The sequence below is a fragment of the Hordeum vulgare genome, chromosome 4H, assembly GCF_904849725.1.
Source record: "Hordeum vulgare subsp. vulgare chromosome 4H, MorexV3_pseudomolecules_assembly, whole genome shotgun sequence".
NCBI lineage: Eukaryota > Viridiplantae > Streptophyta > Magnoliopsida > Poales > Poaceae > Hordeum > Hordeum vulgare.
The window spans coordinates 597,891,652-597,906,503 of NC_058521.1; positions in this window are offsets into that span (position 1 = coordinate 597,891,652).

Consider the following 14,852-nt stretch of genomic DNA (forward strand, 5'->3'; position numbering starts at 1 on the left):
GTCTTCAATTTGTATGGATGCCAGTTTAAAGTTAAGATACTTATCTTTAGAACGAGGAAGTAGGCCATTTGTGTCGCCGAGGGACGTTGTCACCTGCGACTGCTTTTTCGTTGTTTCAAAATAAGTGTCTTCAATTTGTATGGATGCCAGTTTAAAGTTAAGATACTTATCTTTAGAACGAGGAAGTAGGCCATTTGTGTCGCCGAGGGACGTTGTCACCTGCGACTGCTTTTTCGTTGTTTCAAAATAAGTGTCTTCAATTTGTATGGATGCCAGTTTAAAGTTAAGATACTTATCTTTAGAACGAGGAAGTAGGCCATTTGTGTCGCCGAGGGACGTTGTCACCTGCGACTGCTTTTTCGTTGTTTCAAAATAAGTGTCTTCAATTTGTATGGATGCCAGTTTAAAGTTAAGATACTTATCTTTAGAACGAGGAAGTAGGCCATTTGTGTCGCCGAGGGACGTTGTCACCTGCGACTGCTTCTTCGTTGTTTCAAAATAAGTGTCTTCAATTTGTATGGATGCCAGTTTAAAGTTAAGATACTTATCTTTAGAACGAGGAAGTAGGCCATTTGTGTCGCCGAGGGACGTTGTCACCTGCGACTGCTTCTTCGTTGTTTTAAAATAAGTGTCTTCAATTTGTATGGAAGCCAGTTTAAAGTTAAGATACTTATCTTTAGAACGAGGAAGTAGGCCATTTGTGTCGCCGAGGGACGTTGTCACCTGCGACTGCTTCTTCGTTGTTTTAAAATAAGTGTCTTCAATTTGTATGGATGCCAGTTTAAAGTTAAGATACTTATCTTTAGAACGAGGAAGTAGGCCATTTGTGTCGCCGAGGGACGTTGTCACCTGCGACTGCTTCTTCGTTGTTTTAAAATAAGTGTCTTCAATTTGTATGGAAGCCAGTTTAAAGTTAAGATACTTATCTTTAGAACGAGGAAGTAGGCCATTTGTGTCGCCGAGGGACGTTGTCACCTGCGACTGCTTCTTCGTTGTTTTAAAATAAGTGTCTTCAATTTGTATGGAAGCCAGTTTAAAGTTAAGATACTTATCTTTAGAACGAGGAAGTAGGCCATTTGTGTCGCCGAGGGACGTTGTCACCTGCGACTGCTTTTTCGTTGTTTTAAAATAAGTGTCTTCAATTTATATGGATGCCAGTTTAAAGTTAAGATACTTATATTTAGAACGAGGAAGTAGGCCATTTGTGTCGCCGAGGGACGTTGTCACCTGCGACTGCTTTTTCGTTGTTTTAAAATAAGTGTCTTCAATTTGTATGGATGGCAGTTTAAAGTTAAGATACTTATCTTTAGAACGAGGAAGTAGGCCATTTGTGTCGCCGAGGGACGTTGTCACCTGCGACTGCTTTTTCGTTGTTTCAAAATAAGTGTGTTCAATTTGTATGGATGCCAGTTTAAAGTTAAGATACTTATCTTTAGAACGAGGAAGTAGGCCATTTGTGTCGCCGAGGGACGTTGTCACCTGCGACTGCTTCTTCGTTGTTTTAAAATAAGTGTCTTCAATTTGTATGGATGACAGTTTAAAGTTAAGATACTTATTTTTAGAACGAGGAAGTAGGCCATTTGTGTCGCCGAGGGACGTTGTGAGTGATAATGCCACGTACTTCCTTTGCTGTTAAATATATATATTTTAAAAGATTTTATTAAAAAACTATATACGGATGTATATATTTTAAATTATAGATTAACTCATCTTGTTTCGTATGTAGTTAGTAAGTGAAATCTTTTAAAAAAGTTATTTATGAACGGAGGGAGTAGCACAGTATACATTATTACGTTACGTCCGCCATGATTAGAGTTGCGGTGGTGCCACCCATCATCGTGCCAAAGCTTTGAGTTGAGGGATGCTCTCCCGTGACTAATCATATGATATGCTGCGGCCGGCAGACGAGCTAGCGTGGCACTGGTACGCCTTAATTTGCCTCGACGACCGACGGAGATGCTCATCGTAATGATTTGCTCAGGCATTTTTCTACGTGCTTGTACAGTTCGGCTGCGCTGGGCTGGGCTGGGCTTATTTTTGGCACGCTTTTTAGGCAATAATAGTGGGGATTCGTTTGGACATGTGTGCAGTGGTTGCCATGATCATGAACTAGCTGCAACACGTGGCAAACGTGTTAAGCAGCACAAAACAGAAAATTTAGGACCAAGTAAATTACACGGGAATACAAGGACCTCCCATGTGAAGCTCTTTGCTTCATCGAGTGGGCGTTTCGCAAAGGGGGGGCGGCTCGCCTGGACCGGCCCAACTGATGTTCACGGGCTGCCAAAATGCAAATGCCGGAAAGCGCCACCTCCTATCCTCAGATAGCTCCTCTGGCCAGAAAACCCTATTCGCCACTCTGCGCGAAGCGGCGGTGTCGGGGCTTCGCACAGAACGGGAGGGGAATCAATTTCGAAATGGCCTGACCCATTTAGCAAGGGTGCAGCACCTTGGTTTTTGAATTTTTTCGGTTTTGGAAAACTTATAGATGGTTTCATGAACCGTTTTTTTTTTTCTGTTTCTGTTTAATTTTTTTTCTGGATTTCAATAAAATGTTTTTAGATTTTCAACAAACGTTCTCTACTTTCCAAAAATAGTTCTCGGTTTCAAAATTTGTTTTGGGTTTCAAAATATGTTCTTAAGATTCACAAAATGTTCGTGCTTTAAAATATTGTTCGCGCTTCCAAATTTGTTTGAGTTTTATTTCAAAATTGTTCTCCATTTTAAAATTTTATTGTCAAGACTTCAAAAATATTCATGCTTGAAAACATTGTCCGCGCTTCCAAATTTGTTCATGAATTTTCAAAATTGTTCTCGGTTTCAAAATTCGTTCTCAAAATTCAGAAAATGTTTGTGTTTAAAAAAATTGTTCGCGCTTCCAAATTTGTTTGAGTTTTATTTCAAAATTGTTCTCCATTTTAAAATTTTATTGTCAAGACTTCAAAAATATTCATGCTTGAAAACATTGTCCGCGCTTCCAAATTTGTTCATGAATTTTCAAAATTGTTCTCGGTTTCAAAATTCGTTCTCAAAATTCAGAAAATGTTTGTGTTTAAAAAAATTGTTCGCGCTTCCAAATTTGTTCGGGGTTTTTTAAAATTGTTCTCGGTTTTAGAATTGTGTTCTTAAGATTCAAAAAATGTGTGTGCTTCAAAAAATTCTGCAGGATTTTTCAAAATTGTTCTTGGTTTCAAAATTTCTTCTCAAAATTCACAAAATTATCGTGCTGTAAAAATTTGTTCGCGCTTCCAAATTTATTTGGGGTTTTTCACAATTGTTCTCCGTTTCAATTGTTTTTCTCAAGATTCAAAAAATATTTGTGCTTTAAAAAATTGTTCACACTTCCAAATTTGTTCACGATTTTTCAAATTTTTTCTTGTTTTCATAATTTGTTCTCAAAATTCAAAAAATGTGTTCACACTTTCAAATTTGTTCGGGGTTTTTCAAATATGTTTTCCTTTTCAAAATTTGGTTCTCAAGATTCAAAAAATGTTCGTGCTTTTAAGAAATTTTCGTGCTTCCAAATTTGTTCATGATTTTTGAAAATTATTCTTGGTTTCAAAATTTCTCGTCAGATTTAAAAATTAGTTTGCAGTTTCAATTTTGTTCGGGTTTTTTCAAATGTCCTCCTCTGGCCGATCGGCCGGGCCGCAGCATATCATTAAGAACAGTAAAACTGAACCTAAAGCGAGTTCTCTCAGCGATTCGTGTTTTCGGCCGTCTGTTTTCACGATTTAAACGTTAATGGCCGTCAGATCTGGTGTGTTAAGACATCTCTCTCGCATTTGACCCGGCTGTTCTATGGGCAGCTGCTCCCGAGGCCGAAAGGAAGGCCCGTGGTTAACTGGGCTGTCAGGCAGCCCATTTCAGGTGACGACGAATACCGAAGAGCGGTCGATGTGCGTCCATCCAGTCCCAATGCGTTCTTCTCACCCGCCGCACACCATCCCTATCGTCGTGGCGCTTCAAGCAGCACCGCCGCTTGACCGCCTCCCAGTGCCATCACACCTCCGCCCAGTGCCATTGCCCACATCCTTTCGTCCACACCACCCCGCCCAGCTCGTCCCCCAATCGCATCAGCCCCCACACCGCAGCCCAGCGTCGTCGCCCTCGCATTCTCCATCCACGCCAACGTCTTCGCATTCCCCATCCACGCATACATCTTCACATCCCCATCCACGACGCCTCCGGAACCTGGAGGTTTGGACCGACAAATGCAAAGTGATCGTCGACGACGGCAAACCACCCCTCCCGTCGATGCGGATCAAGTTAGGAAAGAGATGCGGCGCCCAGACCTTCACATCCTTTCTTTCCTTCTTTATGGAGGATGGGGTGAAGCGGCGACTTTCGAGGTGGGAGACAACAAAGGGTGTGAACCCAACTCAATACTGCCGCTGGCGAGTGAAGCGGGAGGTACAGGCAGAACCCTAGCCGGTGAAGGCTGCCATGATTCATGACGAGGCGGCCATAGTTAGATCCGTTCTGATTGATTCTATCTTTTTTCCTTCCAATCCGCCACAGGATGTTGGTTCTGGTGTATTTGTTTGGGAAATCCTAAAGACTAAAGTCGATTTGCAAGTCTTTTCCATACCATCGGGTCGGGCTCCTTAATTTTTTGCAGGTGTTCTTAGATCTCAGTTGATGTATTCGAATCCTAAAGCTCACGATTTGCAATGTTTGCTGGCCAGGTTAGCTTCCATGTTCTCACACATCTCATCTTATTATCCAAGCATGTGAATCCATGATTTATACGATTCATGCTACTGGCTATGTATATAATATCGACTATTGCTGTCAAATTAAGTCTTACCCAAATGGTATGTAAAACTAAGCCTGACCCTGTTCTCACCACACAACGCATGGACCTTGACTTCGTGCGCCAGATCATATTCGAAGTTGACGCGCAGATGACCGACACTGGGGAAGAATTCGACAGCGAGGCGGAGATCTGCGCTGCCATGCTCAACGAAGGAGCCCAACGAGGTGGGAGACTACACTGCTCATCGTAACTGAGAAAGGGTTCATCAACAACGTCGCCCGAGAATCTGAAGCACTCTGACATGAGAGCCTCGCGAGGAAGAATAAATCAGAATTCTAAGCTCTGCACGTCACTGCAAAGGAAGGCCACGAGGTGGGGACTGACAAACTCTTCAATACTAAATCAGTTCTGATGGATCATCTTTTTACATGGGAACAGGGGAGCTTTGGACCTTGTGTCTGACTAGAATCTCATCGTTTTAATGAACAAAGGGGTTTATGGATTTCTAAATTAATTGATCGCCATTGTTTTATGGGTCTTTGATCAATCTCCATGGATCTGATTGTATTTGTTTCGCAGTGCTGAAATTTACCTGCTCTGTATGATAACTGCAGTGTGACATTGCCTACACAAGCTAATGAGCAAGAAATATAGACATCTGACACTGCTTGTAAATTTTGTGAAGGTACTCCAGGACCATGACCGATCCCTTCGAAAAACGTTTGGTCAATCAAAATTTGACTCCTCTGAAAACTGCAGCAATTAGAGGCCACCACGATGTAGCGAACCTTATGCTGGAGTGAGATTCTTGATTAGTTGAACTATCAAAGGCAAACGGAACAGCAATTGCACATAACCTTTATTTTCCTGTTACAGTGAATCTCTAGGAATGACAACGTATGTATTAACATCAGAAAAAAATTGTTAGCTTCTCCAAAAATATGTTTCTGGTTTAATTATTTATTAGAACTACCCCAATTTACATTGGAGCTGTATACACACTTCTGAAAGTAAGGTTGCATAGTACATTTTTGTAGGGTTGTATTTTGTAACCTTAACTTATCACAATAACATTTCAAAGTTTATAGTTTAACTCAACTTTTCTATTAGCACTTGTTTTTGCTTAATTCACCTCACTGTATTAAACTCCATCAGTTTGAATTTCAGAATTTTACAGACCGTACTTATGCCATCGGGTGTTCCTGCGGTTCTGGCTCCTCCATTACCGGTGACTAATACTACGATACATATACAAATAATGTAAGTTCACAAGCTCCAGTCCAAATTATAGTCATGGTGAGAACTGATAATTGTATTCCTTCTAATTTGGGGAAAAGGTTGTTCGTCAATTTGCTTAAAATTTACAACTGAGTATATGTCAACAGCTTGCATAAAATAGATAGTCTAATTTACAATATGCTTCGGTTTTTTGTCATACATGTTAACTCATTCTGGGAGCTAGCTAATAGATATTGGCGATTGCCAGTTTTAGTTTGAGCAAGATATATATAGGGAGAGTGGGAGCTAAGATGCCTAGAAGTTTCTTATCGTTTGATCCCGCATTTCATTCAACTAGATATGTGACATACAATAGTATAATGGTGCTTCTCTTCCTCTACATGCTCTATATAAACATTTTCTATTTTGTGCTACAGAGTAAAAATAATATTTGACTTTTATTCCAATTCACAAGTTGTAGTGCTTTGCATATCGGTACTTAATCCTTGTGTGACAACTATTGTATTACATCATAGCAAAGGGACAATATGAGGGGCTTTCATTCTACAGTTAGAGAGACAATTTGTTTGTCCTACGAAGGTGCTCAATGGACTTCTGTTTTTGTTCTCTCTAACTACCATTAGGTATTACTATTCCTCAATAAATAATAGTTCTACCTTCCCCATTTTCTTCCAAGCGACTTTATCTTTTTTCTTATAACTACGTACTATTTTTTATCCAGTTTGTGAGATTTGGTGTGTTAATTGTCTCTTCTTAGCAGGCCAAAGATCTCACTTTTTCGTAGGGAAGGCCAAAGCCCAGGCTTGTTCGTGGAACTTAACATCAGAATAGCCTAGCTTTTAGCAGAAAAGACGACATGGTTATTTTGTTGCCGGTGTGTGCTTGTTCCAAAACAAGAAGTGAGTGCTTTGTAGTTTCTAAAAAAATATATAATTAGAATGAATGAAATATGTGTGGGTTGAGCTCCTGAGTTGTGTAATTGGCCCACACCTTTTTGGTTCTTTTTGTTGTTCTTGTAAAAAGTGTGGTAACATAGGCAAAGTTGTGAGAACACCCAGATGATGTATGCTTATGTATCAAGGACTTTGTTCATATCCATACCAAGTTGATCATTTCTACATACATACAATATTATACAGAAGCATTCCTGTGGCAAGAAGCTCAACGAAACTGTAATTCTCAAGTCAATCATGCATGATCATGTATGTGGTATGTCAGGCTTTGTTCATATATATCCCCATGAACATGCTCTTAAGTTGAATGTCGTTCCTAAATAAGAAGCCGAGGAGAATAGCAATGCGTTCCAAATTTACAATATATGGGCATATGGTTTTCATGCTTTTTGCCTAACAAGTGATAAGATTCTGTGTCATATCACTTACCTTTTTCCATCATATCATATCATTGTGATTTTAGTAACATTCAACATTACTCTACAAATAGACGGGCGCAGCAACGCGCGCCGTCAATGATCTAGTTAGTCATGGGATAACGTCCCTCAACTCAAAGCTTGGCACCATGATGGGTGGTGCCAGCACAACTTTAATCAAGGTGGATGAAACAGAATAATGTGCTGTCCGTTGCATCGTCTCTCATAGCGTCGCTCGACGTCACAAATGGCTGAGGTGCTAAGAGCATCTAGAGGTCTGGGATTCGAATTAGACCCCTAAGTACCAGGCGGGCTGTGCTAGAGACAACGACAAACAAGATGTACTGATCTACTTGCACCACAATTATTGAAGAAACAAGCTACAACGGCACAACACTTATAAAAAATGTAAAACGACTATATTTTTTTGACACAAACAGTTTTGCAAATATCCCAAACATTGCCTGATTTTCTTTTCCAAAACATGAATTTTGTGAATTTGCAAAGAAATTTAAAACATGAACTTTTTCAAAGCTAGAACAATTGTTGAAATTCAAGAATATTTGTTGAATTGACGAAAAATGTTCACGTTTCTTTATGCACAAAATTTGAAAGTGGAAACATTTTCTTAAATCCTTGAACACTTTCAAAACATGACTACTTTTTAAATTTGTGAACAAAATTTGAATGTTGGATCATTTTTCCTGAGTTGATTTTGTTTTCAACAATGAATATTTTAAAAATTTGTGAACACAGTTTGAAATTTTCTGAATTTTTTAAAAATGCAAATATATTATACTTTGGAACATTTTTCATATGACGCAAACAAATATTTGAAATTCTAAACATTTTGGAATTTCTGCACAAAATTTGGAAATAGGAATATTTTTATAAAATAGGTACAAAATCTAAAAAAAGCAAACATTTTTAAATTTATGAACATTTTTTAACAATTAACAAATTTGTAAACATCAACAAATTTGGGAAACACGCACATTTATTTTGAAACTCCCCGGAATAAATTGAAGAGGCGAACATATTTTGAAATTTTTGAACACTCTTTGGAAACGTGAACATCATTTGTTGCAAACTTGAACATTTTCTTGAAGATGTGAACATTTTTTGAACCTCCAGAATTTGTAATGAAATGAAAGCAAACAAAAAGGAAATAAAAAGAAAAGGAAAAAAGGAGAGGGAAAAAGAAAAGAAAAAAGGAAAAGGAAAAAAGGAAAGAAATTAATTTTTTCACCCCCAACACATTTTTTAAACAGAAAAGGGAACCCTTTGTGAATCTATTTTTAAAAGTGGAACATTTTTAAACTACCAAACAAATTTCAATAACACGAACAATTTTTTGTAAAAGTGAACATTTTTCAAAAATCCCGAACAAAATTCGACAACACGAACATTGTTTGAAAACACGGACAGTTTTTTGGAAAAGCAAACATTTTCTAAATCTCCCGAACAATAATTCAGAAATGCAAACATTTTTTTGAAATTCTAAAACATTTTCTGAAACACGGACATTTTTTCAAATTATGAACAAAATATGAAATCATGAAGACTGGTACATTTTACAAAATTCCGGACAAAATCAAGAAATCAGGAACATTCTTTGAAATTATTGAACATTTTTCTAAACTCACGAACAAAATTTGTACACTAAAATAATGTTTGAAACAGATACACATGAAGTTACATTTTTTTAGTATTTTGAACATTTTGTGGAATTTTGAATAATTAGAAAATAAGTCAGTTTTAAAAATTTGAAACAAGTTTTGGAAATCGCAAATATTTTCCGAATTTCTAAAGAAAAATTGAAAGGGAAAACACTTGAAAGAAATTAAAATGTAAAGAAAAGGAGAAGCAAAAAAATTAAAAAATTAAAAACAAAAACCAGGTGAAAAACGGAATAAACGAAAAAAACAGCACATAAAAAAACTCAGCCGCACTGTCGAATGCTTGACATGGGCTGGCTCATGGACGTCGCTTGCATCCCCGTTTTGGGAAGTGTGGGCAATTCGCTGCAATGAACGGTGAATAGGATTTATTGGGAATAGAAATTAGGGAGTCACTAGTTAGCGAACGCTATTTCACGAGCCTACGAGCGAGCATTCCGGTGCGCCTTTACTTGGCGCGTTCTCAGCTGTCGTTACGTGCCGCGTTCTGAACGCTTACTCCTGATTTATTTTCCGCACGTGTTTTCGTTTTTTTAGATTGGTGTTTCCTGATTTTTTTGTTGTTTCGGTTTTTCATCGGTCATTCTTAGCTTTCTACCAAAACTTTTTTCTTCATTTTTTTGGTAAAAATTGTGATTTTTTTTTGCGAAAGGTACGGTTTTGCTTTTGTGAGAGGCACGGTTTTACCTTCGCGAGAGGCGTGGCCATGCCTCTTGGAAATAAAAAAACATAGTTTTCTCTCTTTTTTTTTCAAGAGGCATGGTTTTACTTTCACGAGAGGCATGGTTTTGCCTTCGTTAGAGGCACGGCCGTGCCTATCGAAAAGGAGAAAGAAAGTCATTTCTGTTTTTTTCGTGAGATGCCCGGTTTTGTCTTTGTGAGAGGGACTCAGAAAGGAAAAAATTCATTTTTATTCTAAGAGAGACACGATTTTGCTTCGTGAGAGACACGATTTTGCCTTCGTGAGAGGAACGATCGTGCCTCTCGAAAAGGAAAAAAAGAGAAAATAACACGTTTTTTGTTTTTTGTCTATCGTGAGAGGCACATTTTTCTTTGGTCTGTTTTTTATGAATGAAAAGTTTGTCAATACCTATCAACATGAGATCTAGTTTTGAAGATGTTGACGCGAGAAATCCAACGGTGAAAATTGTTTGATATTTGTATGCACGGTTTAGGAGCTAAAACGTTTTAAAAATACGAATCTACGAAAAAAGGAAAAACTCCTAAATTGCGACAAGTGGCACGTTTGCAGCACGACACTTGTCGCAACCTGGGAGGTGGGAGTGATTTTTGAAATAAATACTCCCTAATTAGTGATTTATATAGAAGTACACTTCTTCTATCTCGACTCGCTCTGATGGGCCAGGCCACTTTTGTTTTTGTTTTCGAAAGAATAGGAAAGTTTTTGACCTTTTTTGAAGGAAAACTATAAGGAGAACCCATTACAAGGAGTTTTTTTTTGAAAATAATAAGGACCCAAATTCGCATCCGTGGGGATTTGAACGTGGGTGGCTGGGTTGTACATCCACTCCACTTTGTTATTTTCCTTTTGTTTTATACCGGTGTTTATTGAGTTTCTTCCGATTTATTTTCCTTTTCTTTGTTATTTTCTAGTATTTATAAGTACATGCTCATTTTTATTTCTGATACCCGGTGAACATTTTCAAAGTACATGTCGAATTTTCTTTTTAAGTACATGTTGAGTATTTGTCTAAAATCATGTTGAATATTGGTAAAATGTGCATTTAATAATTTTTAAATACACAATTAATATCTCTTAACACATATGATAAATATTTATTAAAAATCCTTAATATTACCTTAATTTTTTGAATATTTTGATTGCTCAAGACATTTTTGATATGTTATTAATATTTATTTAAATGCTTGTGACTTTTTAAATTTCATGATTTTTATAAATGCTGATGACATTTTAACAATTTGTACGGACATTTATTTTTCAATTTTTGCATTTCCCAAACATCTTCATAATGCAGATTGTATGTAAGAAAAAACTAAAACAAAAAAGGGAAATGCACTCCTCGCATTGGAAAAACAGAAAATAGACGGAAAGATCCCTATTGGGCCGGGCCAGTATAGGTTTTCGTAAGTACAAATAATGCTACATAAACTAGCAAAAACCAACATAGGAAAAATAGAAAAATAGAATAAAGAAGAAAAAAAATCAACACGAAACCAATGCCAAAAAAGGCAGAAAACATCATGAAAACTGTAGCAGACTGGCCAACCAAGGCGAACATGCCATCTAGCTACAGGATTACCACCAGTCAGTCTAGGGGGTGCTGGATTTCGGGGTTAGAAAGCGACTAAGAGCAAGTCTAGTAGAACCCTCAAACTCTTAAAACAAAAACCAGTTTTAAGGGTCGAGAATTGCACATTTTTAACACTTTTAAGGGTTAAAAACAGGGGCAAAGACTAGAACCCTCAAACCCAACCCTTATAACGGAATATTCTCTTATAAGGGTTGGGTATGAGGGTTCTAGTCTTTGTCCCAACCCCAAACCTTAAAACTGTCATTTGGCATTGCATAATTTTCACAAGACAAACATAATAAATCTTCAAACAAACACGGAAATAAAGATCATTGATGCATGGTTTAATAGTTTTTACATCACACAATCATCATCTTCTCCCTTTCATCGGCACCATCACCAAAAAGTTGCACTTGGCGCCATTTCCTAGACCACTTGCACGTCCATCAAGCACCTCCATTGAAGTCATCCACACCGCCATCGCCACCACCACGGAAAGTAGAGGACGCACCACGGAATATCCTCTTCCTCTCTGCGATGTCCTCCTTGTAGTCCTTCCACCATTGCAATTGTTCTTCATCCATGTCCTTCTTGGACATCATCATGTGCTCCTTCTCTTCCACCATGAGTTCTTTCCATACCTTTGCCTCTTTCACCTTGATCATCCTCTCCTCCAAGTCGGCCTTGCGTTTTGCTTCTTCACGTTTTGCTTCAACTTGTGCAAGCTTGACCTCTTTCTTCTTCTCGGTGATAAGAATCTTGGTCTCCAATGTCTTCCTAGTCAATTCCTCTCTTGCCTTCATCATTTGCTCCATCTTCTCCCTTAGGCTTGATGCCTCTCCTTCCATCTTCACCCTTTGCTTGCCCTTCTTGGTTTCCTCGGGCTTGCCCAAGTTCCTCTCCTTCTCCTCATCTTCACTATCATCCATCCTAAGCATTGCCGACTTCTTGGGTGCGGTCTCTTGATCCCTCAACTTTCACTTTTCAAAGGTTTGAAGAATTGCCCAAGCATGCTTAAATGGGAATGGCTTGCCCTTGGAAGCGGCCATCTCCTTGTACCTCATGCCGGCAATTGTCTCCTATCAAGAACACATAATCACATAAGAAGCCACATAGCACACACACATAATGAAAATAGTGAAGATATATGTACTCACATAGTCACTCTCCACGGTTCCACTAGGTGGTGCATCCCTCACTTGGTCCATGGCCGCACTCCAACGAGCACAAGCGGGCTTCATAAAATCCCACCGGCCTTGAAGCGACCGGTAACTGCGAGAGAGGAACCCACAATTCTTCGGCTTGATCCTACAATAGTTGTCCTCGATCCTGTGCCAATACCTTTTACCGGTTTGATCGGTGCCGGTGGTTGCATCCATCCCCACAGATGCCCAAGCACGAACCAAGAGGATATCTTCCGCTTCGGTGTAGTTTGTCGACCGCGCATGTGGGCGGGAAGCGGCGGTGAATGCCTCCTCCCCTATCTCGGCTACCTCCTCCTCATCATCCCCTACATCCTCCTCATCTTCTCCAACCTCCTCACCAAAGGGTTCTAGAGGCGGAGCCCCGAGGTCCACCTCCGCGTCTTGAAGGAGGTCCATGAACGAGGTTGGGTTTGCCATTTCCTCGAACACCTCGTGCGCGGCGGGAGGAGGTTCGGCGACGGCGACGACCGGGGGGCGCGGGCTTCTTCCGCGCCGTGAACTTCTTCCGCTTCGGGGATGCGCCGGCGGCCTTCGAGGAAGCCCCTCGCGGCCCACGCGAGGAGACCTTCGGCCGGCTCTTCTTCGCGGGCTGGACGGTGGCCGGGGCTGCCGCGGTGGCCGGGGCGGGAGGAGGCGGTGCGAGGACCGCCTGCCGCCGCTTGGCCCCGACGTGGGTCGCCGCCACCACGTCGGCCACGGTGGCCGGGGCGTGCGGGGCGGGGGCGGGGGCGGGCGGGGCTGAAGTGGCGGCGGCCTGGGCGGGAGGGGCCTGCGCGGGGGCGGGCGGGGCCGGCGCGGAGGCGGCGGCCAGGGGATCCATGGCGCGGCGGCTAGGACGGGCGGTTTCCCTCCCGCGCTCGAGATGAAAAGGAGTGCGGGTTGGGATTGGGTTTGCCCTCTCAACCCTCACTTCTACAGGCTGCGAGGGCGTTTACAGGTTCGACCTCTAAATTTTTTTACGGGTTTAAGGGTTTAAGGGTTCTAGTCTACGTCGTTTTTTCGACGAAAACTGTAAAAAAGCGGTTATTTTCCAGAATTTAAGGGTTTGAGGGTTCTACTAGACTTGCTCTAACCAATGGGTACCCCTTAAAGGAGCCCCTTAAGGGTCAGTTTTGGTGGGTTGCTGCCGCCACATGTCGCGTGCTGGATGCTCCTATAAAAATTTCATTTTATTTATTTTATGCACGCACTTATGGGGTTTTAGATAGTTTTTTTTGCCTTTTTTTATTTTTCTCTGGTTTTTCCTATGTTTTGGTTGAATATATGTGTATTTTTTTTCACGGGAGGCACAAATTTGCTTCTCGTGAAGACACATCTTTGCTTCTGCGAGAGGCACAATTACGCCTCGCGTTTTTTTTCGTGAGAGACACACATTTGCTTCTCGTAGAGGCACAAGTTTGCTTTCGGAAAGGAAAAAGCACTATTTCTTTCTTTTGTGAAAGGCACTGATTTGTTTCTCGTGGAGGCACAACATTGTTTTCTCAAGACACACTCATAAAGAGAAAATATGCGTAGTTTCTTCTTGGTCGAGCTGTGCCTATCAGAAATGAAAAAACACATTTTTCTTCCATACAAGGCATATAGTTGCTTCTGATGATGGACATGTTTGCTTTCGTGAGAGTCACAGATGTGTCACACGAAAAGGGAAAACAACGCGTAATTGTTGTCGAGCGTGTTGTGCCTCTCCAGAAGATAAAAAACATAGAAAAAACTAGTTCCGGCTCGAGGTTTTTTCCATTGGTTTTTGGTGGAAAAAAAGTTTGTCAAAATCCATTAGCATAGGATCTAATTTTTAAGATCTTGACGCAAGAAATCAAATGTGAAACCGGTTCACGATTTTGTTGCACAACAAAAGAGATAAAGATATTTTTTAATAAACGAATCTACGAAAAGGAAAAAACTTCTGTGTTACGACACGTGTGAGTGACATGAGAAAGTGGAAGTGACCTGTGCAAGGAGTATCCTTTAATGTTTTAAGGTGTAGGAGTATCCCTTAATTAATAATTCCAGGAGAAAACGAGTCCTATTTGTAGTGAATAACGTTGTATAGCGACCTCGGACCACGTTTTTCATGGAACTGTTTGGAACTGCTCTACTCCAAAAAAATCAGCTCCGTTCTAGAAAACATAAACCAAACGGGGTAGTTCCACGATATACAACTCCACAAAAAAATTAGAATCTAGGGTCTAACTTTTTGTTTTTTATGAAGCTCCCTAGGAGGTGCTCCATAAAATTATAGAAGCTGGCGTTGGAGCAAAATTACCCACCACTGTCACCAGTAAGTGGATACCCCTTCGTTTCTCCCCGCTCATCCAATCAAATAGATCT